This window comes from Geotrypetes seraphini, chromosome 19 (assembly GCF_902459505.1).
Source record: "Geotrypetes seraphini chromosome 19, aGeoSer1.1, whole genome shotgun sequence".
NCBI classification, from domain to species: domain Eukaryota; kingdom Metazoa; phylum Chordata; class Amphibia; order Gymnophiona; family Dermophiidae; genus Geotrypetes; species Geotrypetes seraphini.
In genome coordinates this window covers 34,636,990-34,654,039 of record NC_047102.1, presented here as the reverse complement: position 1 = coordinate 34,654,039, position 17,050 = coordinate 34,636,990, and the positions used below count along the sequence as shown (strand labels likewise).

The window sequence follows — 17,050 nt, the reverse complement described above, 5'->3', positions numbered from 1 at the left end:
ATCTAACGTAGGGTGCTGTTTGGGACAGACAACTAGTTTTTATGCACCTGTGCCTACAGAAAAGACTTTGGGCTTCTTTTACGAAGCCGCGTTAGCGGTTTAATGTGCTCTAGTTTGCCGGCCGCGCAAGCCGCTACCTCTTGAGCAGGCGGTAGTTTTTCGGCTAGCGCGGGGCTTAGCTCGTGCTAAAAATGTGCATGCGATAAATCCGCTAATGCAGCTTCATAAAAGGAGCCCTTTGTTAAATTTACACTTCTCCCGTGTCCAGTTAAAGCTGAAGTGAGACTAAAAATAAATTCAGGCTCTGGTTAAATAGTGCCTCGTGGCAATTCCAAATGAAACAAAGATGCTCTGAATTGCAGCATAGACAGAATAATTGTTTCTGATGGGCTTATAGTCACACAGCATCCTCTAAACCGGTGGGTCCCAACCCTGTCCCGGAGGACCACCAGGCCAGTCGGGCTTTTGGGATAGCCCTGATGAATATGCATGAGAGACATTTGCATATAATGGAGGTGACGGGCATGCAAATCTGCTCCATGCATATTCATTAGAGCTATCACCAAAACCCGACTGGCCTGGTGGTCCTTCGGGACAGGGTTGGGACCCACTGCAAGTTTTTAAACATTCCAAAGTCCAGCAAAAAGCAATAAGAAGATAAAGACTGTAAAAGGCAATAGAGTACAGTATTCTTTATAAATAAATAAAGCAACAATGACATCCTACTGTAAGGCATTAGAAAAACGTTTTACAGGTCCTTTTTATGCTGAGATTTCTTTCATTGGGGAAACCACACAGACGCCAGCTGCTTCCTCTTGTCTGCATTTGCACCTTTCTTGCAATTCAACATACAGCTGCTGGTGTCACGCTGTGCATTTCCCTTTTAAGAGTTAATAATCAGGGCAAACATCGCCACTTTAAACCTTCCAAAAGCAATTTTGCTCTCTTCCCCCCCCCCCCCCTTTAATCTGTGTTCAAAGCCCTAGGATCAGATACTGACGTCACCCCGCCCCTGAGCCTCGCATTCTGATTGGCTGGGGATGACGTCAACTGGATTTTTTTTTCCAAAGCATGACCTCATGTTCAGTTCATTTTTTTTTGTTGTTCTAAAGTGCACGGCTTGGCTTCCTGGATCACTTCTGGCTTGTTAACGCATTACAGATCCAGATACACCCCCTTTTGTTTTAACTGATTTTTTTTTTTTTTTTGTTACCTGCTAATGCGTTGTTTTCTTTTGCATCATGAGGTAAACGCTGGGATTGTCTTGGATTTTCTACGTACCTTGCAATTTACAAGCACAAAAGAGCCTCCAATCCAAACCACATGCTGATGTCCAGAAATTTGTCAACAAACCACCCTTTGCTACCAACCTTAGCAGAGCAACTAGGGGGACGAGAAGGTAAGGTGTCTGGCATGTCTGATTTATTAATATTTTTATGGCCTAAGGTTTTTACGATTCACAGAGTTGCTGCTCCATGCACGTATGCATTGCAGTGTATGTATAGGTGCTGCATGTATTATTGATAGAATGGGAGGAGGATATAGACCACATATGCATATCAGTGTCTAGAATATCAATATTGCATATGGAGATGTTTACATTACATAGATTCATCTTTATATGGATGAGGTTTCCATCAACTATAAAAAATATGAGAAATATTCATCTGTGTGAATATCATCATTGGTGGCGTTTCTCCAAACAGTGCTTTACATCTTTTAATTGATATTGGTATATGTGTGTATACTTGTCTCAGCGGCATGCACAATGTAATTTGGGAGGCTGTATTTTTGAGTGATACGTACATGCTTGTACTGTAATTATGTCTGTTTAGCTTAGGGAGGGCACATATGATACAGAACGGCTGCACTGACACAGTATTGTGGAGAATAGTCTTTAGGGTGATGAAAAATTGTATTCACTTCATGTTCTGTTCCCAGATCTACGACTATAAAAAAGATCCTTATACTGTAATTAACAACTGGTTTCGGAGAGGGTGACCATAGGAGTAAAGGCTTTAGGGCACAGAGGGTACAGCAATAATTTCCGGGCACCTCTCTTATCGGGAAATAAATTCTGGCTATTTATTTTCTTCTGAGGTTTTTTTTTTTTTTTGCAGAATCCCATGTGCTTTTAAGCTCCAGAAAATTCTCCTGGAGACCTACCAGTTTCAGGCATTTTCTGTATTAAGGACACAGGTATAGTGGTTGGGGGGGGGGGTGAAAAGTGCTGAACCCCTTGCCATGTCACAGCTTAAGAGGCTCGGCCCATTTCTAACTCTGTTAATGGCCCTGTGGCGATGGCATGGATAGGCCGACTAGATAGGCCATATTCTGGTCGTTATCTGCCTGCATTTTTCTGTTTCAAATTGCTATCTGCCTACGTTAAGGTAACGGAGCTCTATTATGCTCTAGAGACGCATTATGGGGTTTTAATTCATGGCTTATGTGGTTCACTTAGGGCTCCTTTTCCTAAGCTGCTTTGGGGCTTTAACGCACGGAATAGCGCGTGGTAATTTCCTGCGTGTGCTAAAAATGCTAGCGCACCTCAGTAAAAGGAGCCCTTAATGTTGCTGAAAAAGGCCTGATGGGGAATGATGGATACCCAGGGCGCTCGGTACAAATAACTGGACCTGTCTTCACCCCCCTCCCCCCCTGGAATCGAGGGAAAGGGGCTCAGCTTCCACGTGCATTTGGCACTCTCTAGTGCCCGATTATTGATGAATGATGATCACACGGCAACAACGCCAGATATTTTCCGCATCTTGGCCAGACTAAAAACGCGGCTCTACCTTCACTATAAAGCAGGGAAAAAAAACCCCGCTCCCTCACGCTTCTTCTTTCTCTGTAAAAACAGTGACGCGGCATGACCACGTCGCCATTAGTGCTAGAGTGCGAGAACTATGACTAGAACCCGCTTTCAGTTCAAACGGAAAACTCCGCATCAGGAAATGTGCATCATATTGCGGTTTCCAGGGCCCGCACAGAAAAGCCAGCATGATGGCCTGTACGTATGCGCCACTTTGGGGTGTCACCCTCGCCCCCCCCCCACCTTATCTCCAGGAAGAGACTCTAGCTAGGGATGTAAGAGTGGCGGGGGCTTGTGCACTTGCGTTAGTTTCTAATCCCCAACCTGGGTTTTCAAAATGGGGGTGGGGCTCCATATGTCATAAGTATCTGTATTAGCTCATGTGTCCCTGCTCCAGAGAACTTAAATCTATTGAAGGCAAACAGGGCGGGAGTCACCGTTCTGATTCTGGCGGAAAATGTAGGCCGGAGATTCGGTTTTGGCCAGAAGCAAAACCACCAGTTTTCAGTCAGCCTTTAATTGAGTATGGCCTTTCTTTGAGTATATCTGAAAATGCATTTTTATTGGAAAGTATTTCGTAGATTTGCAATTCTCCCTTGACTGTGTTATTCAGTAATTGAACCATTTCATACATGATATGAGATGGAGGAAAAGAGATACTAGGAGCTATCAAGTTTCAAGTTTTATTTTAGTTTGAATCGCTTATTTAGTTTTATTAAGCGAGGCACAAAATTGATAAAAGTATAAACATATATTTAGACATGAAATTTAAAATAATGGGTTAGACAAATAGACTTACAGACCAACTGATACACCTTGTGACTGGGGATTTTTCTATTGCTCATCCTCCTAACAGTCTCAAGCAAATTCAGCGTCATAATTTTATTGATGACAGGGTTTCAGGGTGGTTTTTTTTTTTTTTTACATATGTTGCCAAGACAATGGAAAATCTGGTAACCCTACACAGGTAGCTGTACCCTTGTACATTTACACCAGTTCAAGAGCAAATAAATACATATGTTGTGCATAAATCAAGACTCCATTCAAACTCTGGCCCAAGACTGCGCAATCTTGCCTTCACATGAACACTACTCACGAAAATTACTTTATAAAATTACCCTGTAATGCACATCCATAAATGTGTGGTTTTCTTTTTGTTTGGTTATTAAATTTTATTTTTGTTTGGATGTTAATACCTTTCATTTTTGGTCATAGATGGTCAGCCCTTTGGGGCAGGGACTGTGTCTTGCGTGCATCTGGTAGCACTAAAGGAATATTAAATTGTTGTTGAAATTCTTATAGATAGGAACAGAAAAAAAACAATCTAGCAGTCAGGATAGTGGTATCATGAAGTCAAGGCCAGCTTTTATCAAGCTCTGATAGAGGTTTATAGTGTTGGACTAGTGCTATAGAATTCATATGAGCGTCGGAGCAATTTCCTCGCTAGCTAAACTAAACTAAACTAAACTAAACCTTGGGTTTATATACCGCACCATCTCCACGAATGCGGAGCTCGGCACGGTTTACAGGAAGAAAGATGAGAGAGGAACTACAGTGGAGAGATTAAAGAGTTAGGTGTAAAGGGGGAAGGTGAGAGGCCTAAGAGGGGTGAAATGTTACAGTTTTGAGAATAGCCAGGTTTTTAGGTGTTTGCGGAAGAGTTGGAGGGAGCTTGAGGTTCGGAGAGGGGAGGTGAGGTTATTCCAGATCTCAGTGATTCTAAAGGGGAGGGATGACCCAAGTTTGCCTGCATGGGAAATACCTTTTATGGAAGGGAAGGATAGTTTAAAAATTTGGGAGGATCTGGAGGAAGTAGGGGTTGGGGAGTTCCAGGATAGAGGGATAACGGCAGGAAGGATGCCATGTAGGATCCTGTAGGCCAGACACGCACATTTGAAGTGGATCCTGGGGATTATTGGGAGCCAATGGAGCTTAGACAGGAGTGGTGAGACGTGATCAAATTTGCTTTTCGCGAAAACAAGCTTAGCTGCGGCGTTCTGAATCCGCTGAAGTCTGTGGAGGCTTTTCTTGGTTAGGCTGAGGTAGATAGAATTGCAATAATCCAATCTGGAGAGGATGATGGATTGTACTAGGACTGCGAAGTGTTTTTGGTGAAAATAGGGTCTGACTTTCCTTAGCATGTGAAGGCTGAAGAAGCATTTCTTCACCAGGGATTGGAGATGTTCGTTGAAGGATAGAGAAGAGTCTAAGGTGACACCCAGAACTTTGCTTGAGAACTCGAGCTGTAATGGGGGGCCGGAGGACAATGGGATGACCTCTAGCGCAGCTTGATATAAGAGGAGGTAAGTACAATATGTTGGTAGAGCATTAAATCCCAATAGAAGACAGGTTATTATTTCTATTTTTGTTTTGTCTATGGGTGGGAGGGCATTTGTATAGTTATTTATTTGGCCTTTGCTTTATTGTAAGCTGTTTTGAATGGATTTGTGTTAGTTATAGAATATTTTATAACATCAGCGTTAACATTAAAGGAAATTTGTAGACTGCATAATACCAGCTAGAGTTCAAAATGGTTAACAAAAGAAAGATTGAACAACCTTCAGGAATTACATCGAATCCATATCACACTACTCACAGTAGAAATTCCTGGAAAATCACAACCTGATGCTGCTTAACAGAGCAATGGTCAGACCACACTTGGAGTACTGTATCCAACACTGGTCTCCCTACCTAAAGAAGGATATAACCCTGCTGAAGAGGGTGCAGAGGCGAGCCACGAAGCTAGTAAAGGGTATGGAGAATTTGAGCTACAAAGAACGCCTCGGAAAACTGGGACTGTTCACCCTCGAAAAGAGGAGACTGCGAGGGGATATGATAGAGACTTTTAAAATACTAAAAGGATTGGACAAAATAGAGCAAGAAACATCGTTATTCACATTGTCAAATGTGACACGGACAAGAGGTCATGGACTGAAACTGAGGGGCGGCAGGTCCAGGTCAAATGTCAGGAAGTTCTGTTTCGCACAGCGAGTGGTGGACACTTGGAATGCTCTCCCGGAGGAGGTTGTGACGGAAACCACCATTCTGGGATTCAAGGGCAAGTTGGATGCACACCTTCTTGCAAATCAAATTGAGCGTTACGGGAAAACAGGGTCTTCATCAGGGAACACTTAGCTTAGCCTCCTCTTGTGCGGGTTGCCGGACTAGATGGACCTAAGGTCTGATCCGGTGAAGGCGTTTCTTATGTTCTTATAAATATAGCTGGTTTTTATAAAACTGCGGTAGAGGAGTTCACTGTGGGCTGGCAAGGTAAAACCCTATACCACAGTTTCATAAAAGGAGCCCTATGGCTTTAACAATTTTCAAACTAGATTCTTATCTTAAAGAGAGGGGGAGGGAATTCCATATAGATGCAGTAGCGTAGCAAGGATGCCCCCCCCCCCACACACCTACCTCTTTAACTACCCTGGTGCGAGCAGCATCTCCTATTTCTTACCCGTGTCGGCCTTGGTTCACCCTCTGACATCACTTCCTAGGGTTATCAGACATCCGGATTTTCCCGGACCTGTCCTCCTTTTGAGGACATTTCGGGGGTCCGAATGGCTTTTCAAAACCTGGCACTTTGGGTTTTGAAAAGAAATTGCATCGGGAGGAGGCATCTGCGCATGCGTGGATCCAACACGTTGATATCACTCACATGCACGCATGTGCGGATGCCTTTCTGCCCCACGAACAGGCAGTGGGGAGCAGGGCTGGGGTGGAGCTTAGGGCAGGGATGGGTGGAATTGAGCGGGCCTGGGGGCAGGTCTAGGGGTCTGGCAAAATCTGGTAAACCTATCACTTCCTGGTCCCCTAACCAGCACTTCTGTTCTCGACCTCACCCGACCAGCATTTCAGTGCTACCACTTCCTCAGCAGATGACCGGCACATCTGTCCCTCCTCCCAGCCGACTGGCACTGTTCTTATCGGCATTGTCTTTTCCTACCTGAAGCTGAAGCCAATGGAGTGTGTTAGGCCAGTGCGGGGCCTTGACATCTGCACATGCTCAAGGCCTCCGCCAGCTTCTTTCGTTTTTGATATTCTTGGAGAGGGCAGGGGCTGGTAGGCCTTGAGCATGTGCAAATGCCCAAAGCCCTGCTCCAGCCCAACACACAACATTGGCCTCAGCAGGAAAAGAATAGTGCCAGTCAGCCAGGCGAGGGACAGATGTGCCATCATCAGTTGGAGAGCTGGTAGCACTGAAGTGCCAGTTGGGCGGGGGAGGAAACGGAAGTGTAGATTAGCGGGTAGAGAGGTGGTAGGACCGAAGAGTTGGTCAGATGGGGTTGGGAACAGAAGTGCTGGTTATCGGGGATGGGGGATGTAATCTTCGGAGAAAGGGAGGGACGGATGGAACAAGGAAGCAGGAAAGGTCGAGACTAAAATATAAATTGAGCCCCTAATTTTTGGGCCATTCTTTTGGCCCCAAAATCTTGGTTTACATTAGGACATTGGCCTTTGACCTAAGGGCCGCCGCGTGAGCGGAATTCTGGGCACGATGGACCACTGGTCTAACCCAGCAGTGGCAATTCTTATGTTCTTACGTTCTTTCAAATATATTTAATGTCAATGAGGTGGCACTTGAAGCCTTATGAAGACATTTGAGTCCCAAACTGTGCTCTGAGGTCTTTTCCTCATATAATAATAAATGTCTATTAATGTTTGAATTTTTGGTATCAGATTGGGTTATTAGTGATATATATATATATTTTGTAATCTTTTAAGTCTGTCCGCATACGCCTTATGATAAAGACCATGCACCATTTTAGTAGCCTTCCTCTGGACCAACTCCATCCTTTGTATATCTTTTTGAAGGTGTGGTCTCCAGAATTGCATACAATATTCTAAATGAGGTCTCATCAGAGTCTCTTATACAGGGGCATTAATGCCTCCTTTTTCCTACTGGCCAAACCTCTCCCTATGCACCCTAGCATCCTACTAGCTTTCGCCATCACCTTTTCAACCTGTTTGGCCACTTTAAGATCATCAAATACAATTACACCCAAGTCTCGCTCTTATGTCATGCACATAAGTTCTTCACCTCCTAAACTGTACCGTTCCCTCGGGTTTTTGCAGCCCAAATGCATGACCTTGCATTTCTTAGCATTCAATTTTAGCTGCCAAATTTCAGACCATTCTTCAAGCTTTACTATGTCTTTCTTCATGTTATTCACTCCATCCAGGGTGTCTACCCTATTGCAGATTATGGTATCATCTGCAAAGAATTAAGTTGCCAGTTGTCTAAGATGTGTTAAGTTTTTACATATTGATACTAGTCTCAAGCTTTTAGAGAATGACACGGGGACAAAGTTTGTCTCTCTCCCCGCAGGCTCTGTCCCCACCCCATCCCCACTCCAAGGACCCTGTCCCCACCCCTGCCCTGTGGTTAACCACAGGTGCCCGTCCCTGTGTAATTCTCTAGATGAGGGCCACCCCAGAGGTCTCCAGAGGCTGCCATTGGCCCCAGCTTTGTACTGAAGAACACCGAACTAGCTAGTTAGTTGCTCCCTTCCATTACAGGCTTGGGAGAAGAGTGAGGCTTTCAACTACTTCCTGAAGTAAAAACAGTCTCTCATTAGGCAAGACCTTTCTGGGGATGTGTTCTAGCATGCGGGTCAAAAATATTTCACCAGTGGTGCTACAGTTTTTGTTCTTCATATTTCTAGCAGCTTCATAGCATTTTTCCTTGTTACGACCTTGGCCAAGTTGTGGTGCAGAAAGTTTGAAACTATAAGACCAGCTCAAACTTCTTGCACGGCAAGGCTCAATCCAGTAAGTTACATGCACAACTAACCTTATTCTATAAGTTGTGTGCGAATTGGAAATTTGGGCACAGAACTTTCTAGAATTTGGGAGGTAAATCTCGAGTTTTTACTTCTGTACTAAATTGTTGGAAACTTCTTTATTTATTCAATTTTCTATACCGTTCTCCCAGAGGAGCTCAGAAGGGTTTACATGAATTTATTCAAGTACTTCAGTATTTTTCCCTGTCTGTCCTGGTATCTCACAATCTATCTAATGTACCTGGGGCAATGTGGGGATTGGGTGACTTGCCCAGGGTTCAAAGGAGCAGCATGAGTTTGAACCCACAACCTCAGGGTGCCGAGTCTGTAGCTTTAACCACTGCATCACACTCTTCCCCTTAGGGGTCTTTTTACTGAATTGTGGTAAGTGCTAGTGCAGCCATCCTGTGGTAAATTTGCCTGTCTGTGCTAAAATTATTTTTCAGAATTTTCTCTAAGGGGCATGTTTGGGGTAGAGAGTGAACAAGACAGACATAATCAGCGCATGAGGCATTGTCGTATGCTAATTGATTAGCCCGAGGTTAGCACATGGGCCCCTTCTGCCTGTAAAATAGATATTGGTAGGGGCTCATGCGGTAACGTTTGTTAGTGGCTGTGCGCCAATGGTGAGCGGCCATTAATTCAGAAAATGGGAAAGACAGCCATTTTCTGCTGCTGCACAAGAGGCCTTAGTGAACAGCTGAGATAGAGACGTTCAAATACCTACGTGATATAAATGCGCATGAGTCGAGTCTCTTTCATTTGAAAGGAAGCTAAGAGGAGCAATCTAAGGAAATACTTTTTTACAGGAAGGGTGGTAGATGCGTGGAGCAGTCTCCCAAAAGAGGTGGTAGAGACTGTGTCTGAATTTAAGAAAGCCTGAGATAGTCACGAGGGATCTCTTAGAGAAAGGGATAACAGTAACTGCGGATGGGCAGACCGGATGGGCCATTTGGCCTTTATCTGCCATCGTGTTTCTATGTTTCTATAACCATACAGCTCTATGACATCACAATGCAGGTGCAAAGAGCCTTAGCCAATAGGGAGAGGAGGAGATAGTGGATGTTGCAGATGGGCTGACTGGATGGGCCATTTGACCTTTATCTGCCATCATGTTTCTATAACCATAAAGCTCTATGACATCACAATGCAGGTGCAAAGAGCCTTAGCCAATAGGGAGAGGAGGAGATAGTGGATGTTGCAGATGGGCTGACTGGATGGGCCATTTGACCTTTATCTGCCATCATGTTTCTATAACCATAAAGCTCTATGACATCACAATGCAGGTGCAAAGAGCCTTAGCCAATAGGGAGAGGAGGAGATAGTGGATGTTGCAGATGGGCTGACTGGATGGGCCATTTGACCTTTATCTGCCATCATGTTTCTATAACCATAAAGCTCTATGACATCACAATGCAGGTGCAAAGAGCCTTAGCCAATAGGGAGAGGAGGAGATAGTGGATGTTGCAGATGGGCAGACTGGATGGGCCATTTGACCTTTATCTGCCATCATGTTTCTATAACCATAAAGCTCTATGACATCACAATGCAGGTGCAAAGAGCCTTAGCCAATAGGGAGAGGAGGAGATAGTGGATGTTGCAGATGGGCAGACTGGATGGGCCATTTGACCTTTATCTGCCATCATGTTTCTATAACCATAAAGCTCTATGACATCACAATGCAGGTGCAAAGAGCCTTAGCCAATAGGGAGAGGAGGAGATAGTGGATGTTGCAGATGGGCAGACTGGATGGGCCATTTGACCTTTATCTGCCATCATGTTTCTATAACCATAAAGCTCTATGACATCACAATGCAGGTGCAAAGAGCCTTAGCCAATAGGGAGAGGAGGAGATAGTGGATGTTGCAGATGGGCTGACTGGATGGGCCATTGGCCTTTATCTGCCATCATGTTTCTATAACCATAAAGCTCTATGACATCACAATGCAGGTGCAAAGAGCCTTAGCCAATAGGGAGAGGAGGAGATAGTGGATGTTGCAGATAGGCAGACTGGATGGGCCATTTGGCCTTTATCTGCCATCATGTTTCTATAACCATACAGCTCTATGACATCACAATGCAGGTGTAAAGAGCCTTAGTCAATAGGGAGAGGAGTAGTGGATGTTGCAGATGGGCAGACTGGATGGGCCATTTGGCCTTTATCTGCCATCGTGTTTCTATGTTTCTATAAGCATACAGCTCTGTGACATCACAATGCAGGTGTAAAGAGCCTTAGTCAATAGGGAGAGGAGTAGTGGATGTTGCAGATGGGCAGACTGGATGGGCCATTTGGCCTTTATCTGCCATCGTGTTTCTATGTTTCTATAAGCATACAGCTCTGTGACATCACAATGCAGGTGTAAAGAGCCTTAGTCAATAGGGAGAGGAGTAGTGGATGTTGCAGATGGGCAGACTGGATGGGCCATTTGGCCTTTATCTGCCATCGTGTTTCTATGTTTCTATAAGCATACAGCTCTGTGACATCACAATGCAGGTGTAAAGAGCCTTAGTCAATAGGGAGAGGAGTAGTGGATGTTGCAGATGGGCAGACTGGATGGGCCATTTGGCCTTTATCTGCCATCGTGTTTCTATGTTTCTATAAGCATACAGCTCTGTGACATCACAATGCAGGTGTAAAGAGCCTTAGTCAATAGGGAGAGGAGTAGTGGATGTTGCAGATGGGCAGACTGGATGGGCCATTTGGCCTTTATCTGCCATCGTGTTTCTATGTTTCTATAAGCATACAGCTCTGTGACATCACAATGCAGGTGTAAAGAGCCTTAGTCAATAGGGAGAGGAGTAGTGGATGTTGCAGATGGGCAGACTGGATGGGCCATTTGGCCTTTATCTGCCATCGTGTTTCTATGTTTCTATAAGCATACAGCTCTGTGACATCACAATGCAGGTGTAAAGAGCCTTAGTCAATAGGGAGAGGAGTAGTGGATGTTGCAGATGGGCAGACTGGATGGGCCATTTGGCCTTTATCTGCCATCGTGTTTCTATGTTTCTATAACCATACAGCTCTATGACATCACAATGCAGGTGTAAAGAGCCTTAGTCAATAGGGAGAGGAGTAGTGGATGTTGCAGATGGGCAGACTGGATGGGCCATTTGGCCTTTATCTGCCATCGTGTTTCTATGCTTAAGCAGTGTGCTAAAGCCAGTTTTGCAGTGGCGGTAGTAAAAGTACTCTGTAGATTCTGAGTCTCTTCCGTGAATAGGATTGTTTAGTTCTCTGATATTGCACAAGAGAAAGGCGATATGAGGACAAAAAAACAGCATCTTTTGAGACTTAAGAATCGTCTCTTTTTCCACTGACGCTTCTATTAGCAATGTTTTCTTGCATTAAGTTTGTTATCAGTTGCCCACATTCTGAAACTCGTAGAGCTGGTTTTCAACTGGAAATATGCAGGATTCAAATGTTATGGTATATTTAGATGTAAGTTCAAAAAAGAGAAGTTTGGTGGATATTCTGATGTTTGACAGGTCTGCGATTGGCCAGACTGTTCTGGAGTTTTCTGCCTCCCTTGTCTCTTGGGTCCTGAAGGTCCGTGGTCAGCCTGCTCTGCCTGCAGTGCAGCCCTTGTGTTTGAATCAAGGGATCCTTCCTAAAGTACTAGCATACAACAGGAGATTTGATATCCTGGCTGCAGATCTAGTTTTCCCAAATGCTTCCTAGGACATTTGTGTCAGGATTTTGGTAGAGGTGAGGTATTCTTGACTAATGTATGCTGGAGACGGTGGATTTCTGGGCTTCAGAATTTGGGGAAGGATTTCATGGTGTTTCTCTTTACCCTTGCATTTCCTACTACCTTCCCTCGTCTCTGCTCCCCTTCTAGCTTTTGTTTCTCCTGTCTTTTTCAGCTAGCTCCTGTCTTACCCCTCTTCTATAATTTATCTTCATCCCACCTCCTGTTTTTCTTCTGCAGTCTCTCCTTTCCCGCTCCCTTTCTGCAACGTCCCTCCTTTCCAATCCTCTCATCCCTTTCTGCTTTTCCTCCTGCTCTTCTAGTGTTTTCTTCTGTCTTCTCTCCATTTATCCTCTTCTGGCACTCCTTTCCTTGTTTTCTGCATCCGCAACCCCTCCCCCCACCCAGATTTCTGCTTTTGCTTCTTAATATCTGCGCTACGGAGAAAGATCCAAAAAGGAGCTTCTGCTTTCTGTGAGGCTAAAATGCGGCAGATGGAGATAAATTAGATTGGGGGAGGAGGGGTTGTGGCTTTAGTGAAAGCAATAGGAAGCAGCACCGACCCTAATGCCATCCTCCTCTGGAGGTACATGAATACCAAGCGATACATGCAGGCTGGATGGGCACAGTCCCAGCTCTGACAGCTGCGCTGTTGCCTAGGAAACGGATGAATGTGCTAAGCTAAGCCCTGTGTTGCCCTTCACTGGTGCAGAACAGAGCTGGAGACAGTGCCAGAGATTCTGTGTCTGGAAAAGGCAATCCAAGGAACCTCAGCCACCTCTCGGTAGCTTAGATTGTTCCCTCAGGCATACATTCGCTAAGCTTCATCTCTCTTTCTCATTCATCTTAATTGGGAAGCTTTCTTGATTTGTCAAGATTTTTTTTAAAGTACCATATTGGTCATATGGCGGAGAACGAGAGAGAACATAGCTCCAACAGGACAAGCTTCCAGTGCAGCTATGTTTTGGGGGTGTAATGCTGCTCTCATTCAGCACTTGGACTTGTGGCTGAAACAATCAAAGTAACTGAGGCTTCGGTAGGAGCCAGCTTTGTCGTGCCAGCGAATGCTGAGCACCCCCAGTGAGCACGCTTATTCATTATGTCCAGAGAAGGGTAATTTGCATGGTGTTTGGCACCCCTTGGTGCCAATGGCTGATCTACTAATTTTCACTTTAGCCACCAAGCAGCCACTAGTCACTAATAACCTGGTTCATAACCCACTAAGCAATCAATATAGAGTCCGGATTGTATTTATAACATAATTTTGTGACCTTTCACTGAAAGGGTGGTTGATCGCTGGAATAGTCTTCCACTTCAGGTTATTGAGGCCAGCAGCGTGCCTGATTTTAAGGCCAAATGGGATAGACACGTGGGATCTATTCACAGAGAAAGGTAGGGGAGGGTCATTGGGGTGGGCAGACTAGATGGGCCATGGCCCTTATCTGCCGTCTATTTCTATGTTTCTATGTTTCTATGTTTTATGTCCCAAGATGGCTGCCAGTTGCCCAAAGTCAGACTTGTCCAAAGTCCATTCTCGAAAAATACGTCCAAAATATATTTTTTTCAAGAATTGTCAACTTGTAGGTCCAGCCGTTTCATCGTCCAGACCGCTAAGTCACTAATCTTTATACCCCATTCTCATCCAAAAATTTGTCCAAGTCAAAAACACCTAGAACAAGACCATTTGGACATGGGAGGGGTTAGCGTAGTGATGGACTGGAAACCCAGACATGGCAACAGAGTAGTGAGGCACCTTACAGGGCACTGCTGCGAACTTCACAAAAAGGATGGCACATAAACTGGAACGCTCTTCCGGAGGCTGTTATAGGGGAAAACACCCTCCAGGGATTCAAGACAAAGTTAGACAAGTTCCTGCTGAACCAGACGTAGGCAGATAAGGCTGGACTCAGTTAGAGCACTGGTCTTTGACCTAAAGGCCGCCACGGGAGCGGACTGCTGGGCATGATGAACCATTGGTCTGACCCAGCAGCGGCAATTTTTATGTTCTTAAATACAGTTGCGTAGCGAGGGTAAGTGGGGCCGGTGCGGTGGCACCCCTTCCCTGCCCTCTTTGCCCTCCCCCCTCCCTGCTCCTTCCTGACCCCCCTGCTGCGCGCGTGCCTCTTCCCCCTTTGCTTTTTAATTTTCCAGGCGAGAGCAACAACAGGAACTTGCCCGCGTCGTGTCAGTTATCCCTCTGACACCACCACTTCCTAGGCGCGGGACCCAGAAGAGATAGAAACATAGAAACACGATGGTAGATAAAGGCCAAATGGCCCGTCTAGTCTGCCCATCCACAGTAACCATTATCTCTTTCTCTCTCCAAGAGATCCCAAGTGCCTATCCCAGGCCTAGCTGATATCAGAGCGAGGTAATACCGACACGAGTGGCAGGTTCGTAACGCTGCTCACGCAGGAAAAATTAAAGAGATACAAGGGAAGGGACAGGATGCACGTGCTCGACTGGGGGGGTGGGTCAGGAAGGAGGGGGGCAGAGAGGATGACGCCTTTTACAAAGACCATGCCCAGGGCAGACCGCACCCCCTTTATTAAGCCAGTGGTGGAATGAGAAGGCCAACGCTAATTATTAGAACTGTCAGCAGATGCATCAGCACACACACAACTGGAGAAGTAGGGACCTTCGGACAACAGCAGCAAAAACAGCAGATCAAAGAGAGCCAAAGAACTGATGAACTCAGCAGTTTTATTTATAGACTACAGCACAAATCACTACAACCACGACTCAGCTGTATTTCACCCAGATATGGGTTATGTAAGGGGGAGAGGATGTGGACCACGCTGGGTGCCATCTCGATAGGGGTGCCACGCTCGCACATCCCTTCCCCCCCCACCCCGAACCTCTGTAGATCTTTGCCAGCATTAGCAACTTCTGTCTGTTGCTTGTGCCGGCCGGGTTCCTCTCTGAATCGCTTCCAGGTCGCGAGGCCAATTAGTGATGGTGCAGGCGGCATGCTGGAGATTTACAGAGGTACGTGGGGGGAAGGGAGAGGGGGGCGCAGGGGGCATGTTACTGCCCCAGAAGCCTCCTGCACTTGCTACACCACTGGTCAGGGGTAAACATAAAGAATTGTATCACAGAAACACAAATAGCACCTTTGACATATCGAGTGACACATGCTGTTCAAACCTTGCACAATTCCTTAACTATCATTGTTTGTTGTTAACCCCTAATATAACATAGTAAATGGCAGCAGATAAAGACCTGAATGGGCCATCCAGTCTGCATGCATTACAATTTCATGATAAAAATGTCTTTTTCTTTGTTATTTCTGGACCGTAGACCTTAGAAGTCGGCCTGGTACTGTCCTTAGGTTCCTGGAGATGCTGCCAAAGCTCACTCCAGCCTAGCCAAACCATCTCATCATCTGCAGGATTCGGACTGTGAAAGTCTGTCCAGCACTGTCCTTAGGTTCCAAATTGCTGGGGCTCCCATCGAAGCCCTCCCAAGCCCATCCTAAACCGAATAACCACACAGATCGTGCAAGTTTGCCCGGTACCGGCCTTAGTTCTTCAGTTTACAGTATACCAGTTCTAATTAAGTTCTACCAATTCTAATTAAGTATACCAATTCTAATTACAGTTCTAATTAAGAACATAAGAATTGCCATACTGGGACAGACTGAAGGTCCATCAAACCACCATCCTGATTCCAACAGTGACCAACCCAAGTAGTAAAACAGAATTTTATGCTGCTTATCCTAGGAGTAAGCAGTGGATTTCCCCAAAGCCATCTCAATCATGGCCTATGGGCTTCTCTTTTAGGAAATGATCCAAACTTTTTTTAAACCCTACTAAGCTAACTGATTTCACCACATTCTCCGTCAATGAATTCCAGAATTCAATTACACATTGTGTGAAGAAATATTTTCTCTGGTCTGTTTTCAATCTACTACTTAATAGCTTCATCGCATGCCCCCTAATCCTACCAATTCATATGTATCCTTTCTACTTCACTCAGTATTTTATTGACCTCAAATAACACCCTTGAGCCGTCTCTTCTCCAAGCTGAAGATCCCTAGCTGCTTTAGCCTTTCCTCACAGGGAAGTCGTCCCATCCCTTTTATCATTTTTTGTCGCTCTTCTCTGTACCTTTTCTACGGTAATTCCACTACATCTTTTTGAGATACGGCGACCAGAATTGCTCACAGTATTCAAGGTGCGAACATACCATACAGCAAGGGTGTCAAACTCAATCACATTAAGGGGCTGAAATCCAAAACACAGGCTAAGTCGCGGCCCAGACCCCGCCCCCATAATAATACTAATTATAACACCATTTTTTCCATTCATTTTTCATATATACATCTTATTAACACGTAATGGTTAACCACAAAATTAAACTACACAAAACACACTGTATTCTTCTCAACATTCATTCATACCAGAACACAAATAACCTCTATGCAAATACGGGACCAAAAACTAAAAGTACTAATATATTTTTTAAAACACCCTAAGATTCTGCATGGAGTACAACCCCCAGAGAAAAAGAAACAAATGTATTTCTTCCTGAGCAGTGCAAAAGATAGACAGTAGATTCTGGCACAATTCAAACGAAAATAAAACCATTCCCCCTACCTTTGTTGTCTCCCTCCCTCCGGCGGGTGTCTAACCTTCTGGCCGGCTCCAACCTGGCCGTTTTATGCGGCCCACGGTCCGATGCCCCCCCCGGTGTCATCTTGTGGCCGGCTCCCTCCTCCTCACATCCGTAGTATGCATGGAGCCGTGTGAAGCGGCTCCTAGTGCGTC

The 17,050-nt window shown here is 45.2% G+C and overlaps 1 protein-coding gene across 1 annotated transcript in view; it reads left to right on the top strand.

The window, feature by feature from the left end:
- DUSP8 (dual specificity phosphatase 8) overlaps positions 1 to 17,050 on the top strand; it is a 100,815-nt gene that overhangs the window by 12,657 nt on the left and 71,108 nt on the right. Inside the window, exon 2 of the mRNA XM_033928008.1 lies at positions 1,247 to 1,399. The gene's annotated coding sequence lies outside the window, so the exon portion shown is untranslated. The remainder of the gene's footprint in view (positions 1 to 1,246; positions 1,400 to 17,050) is intronic.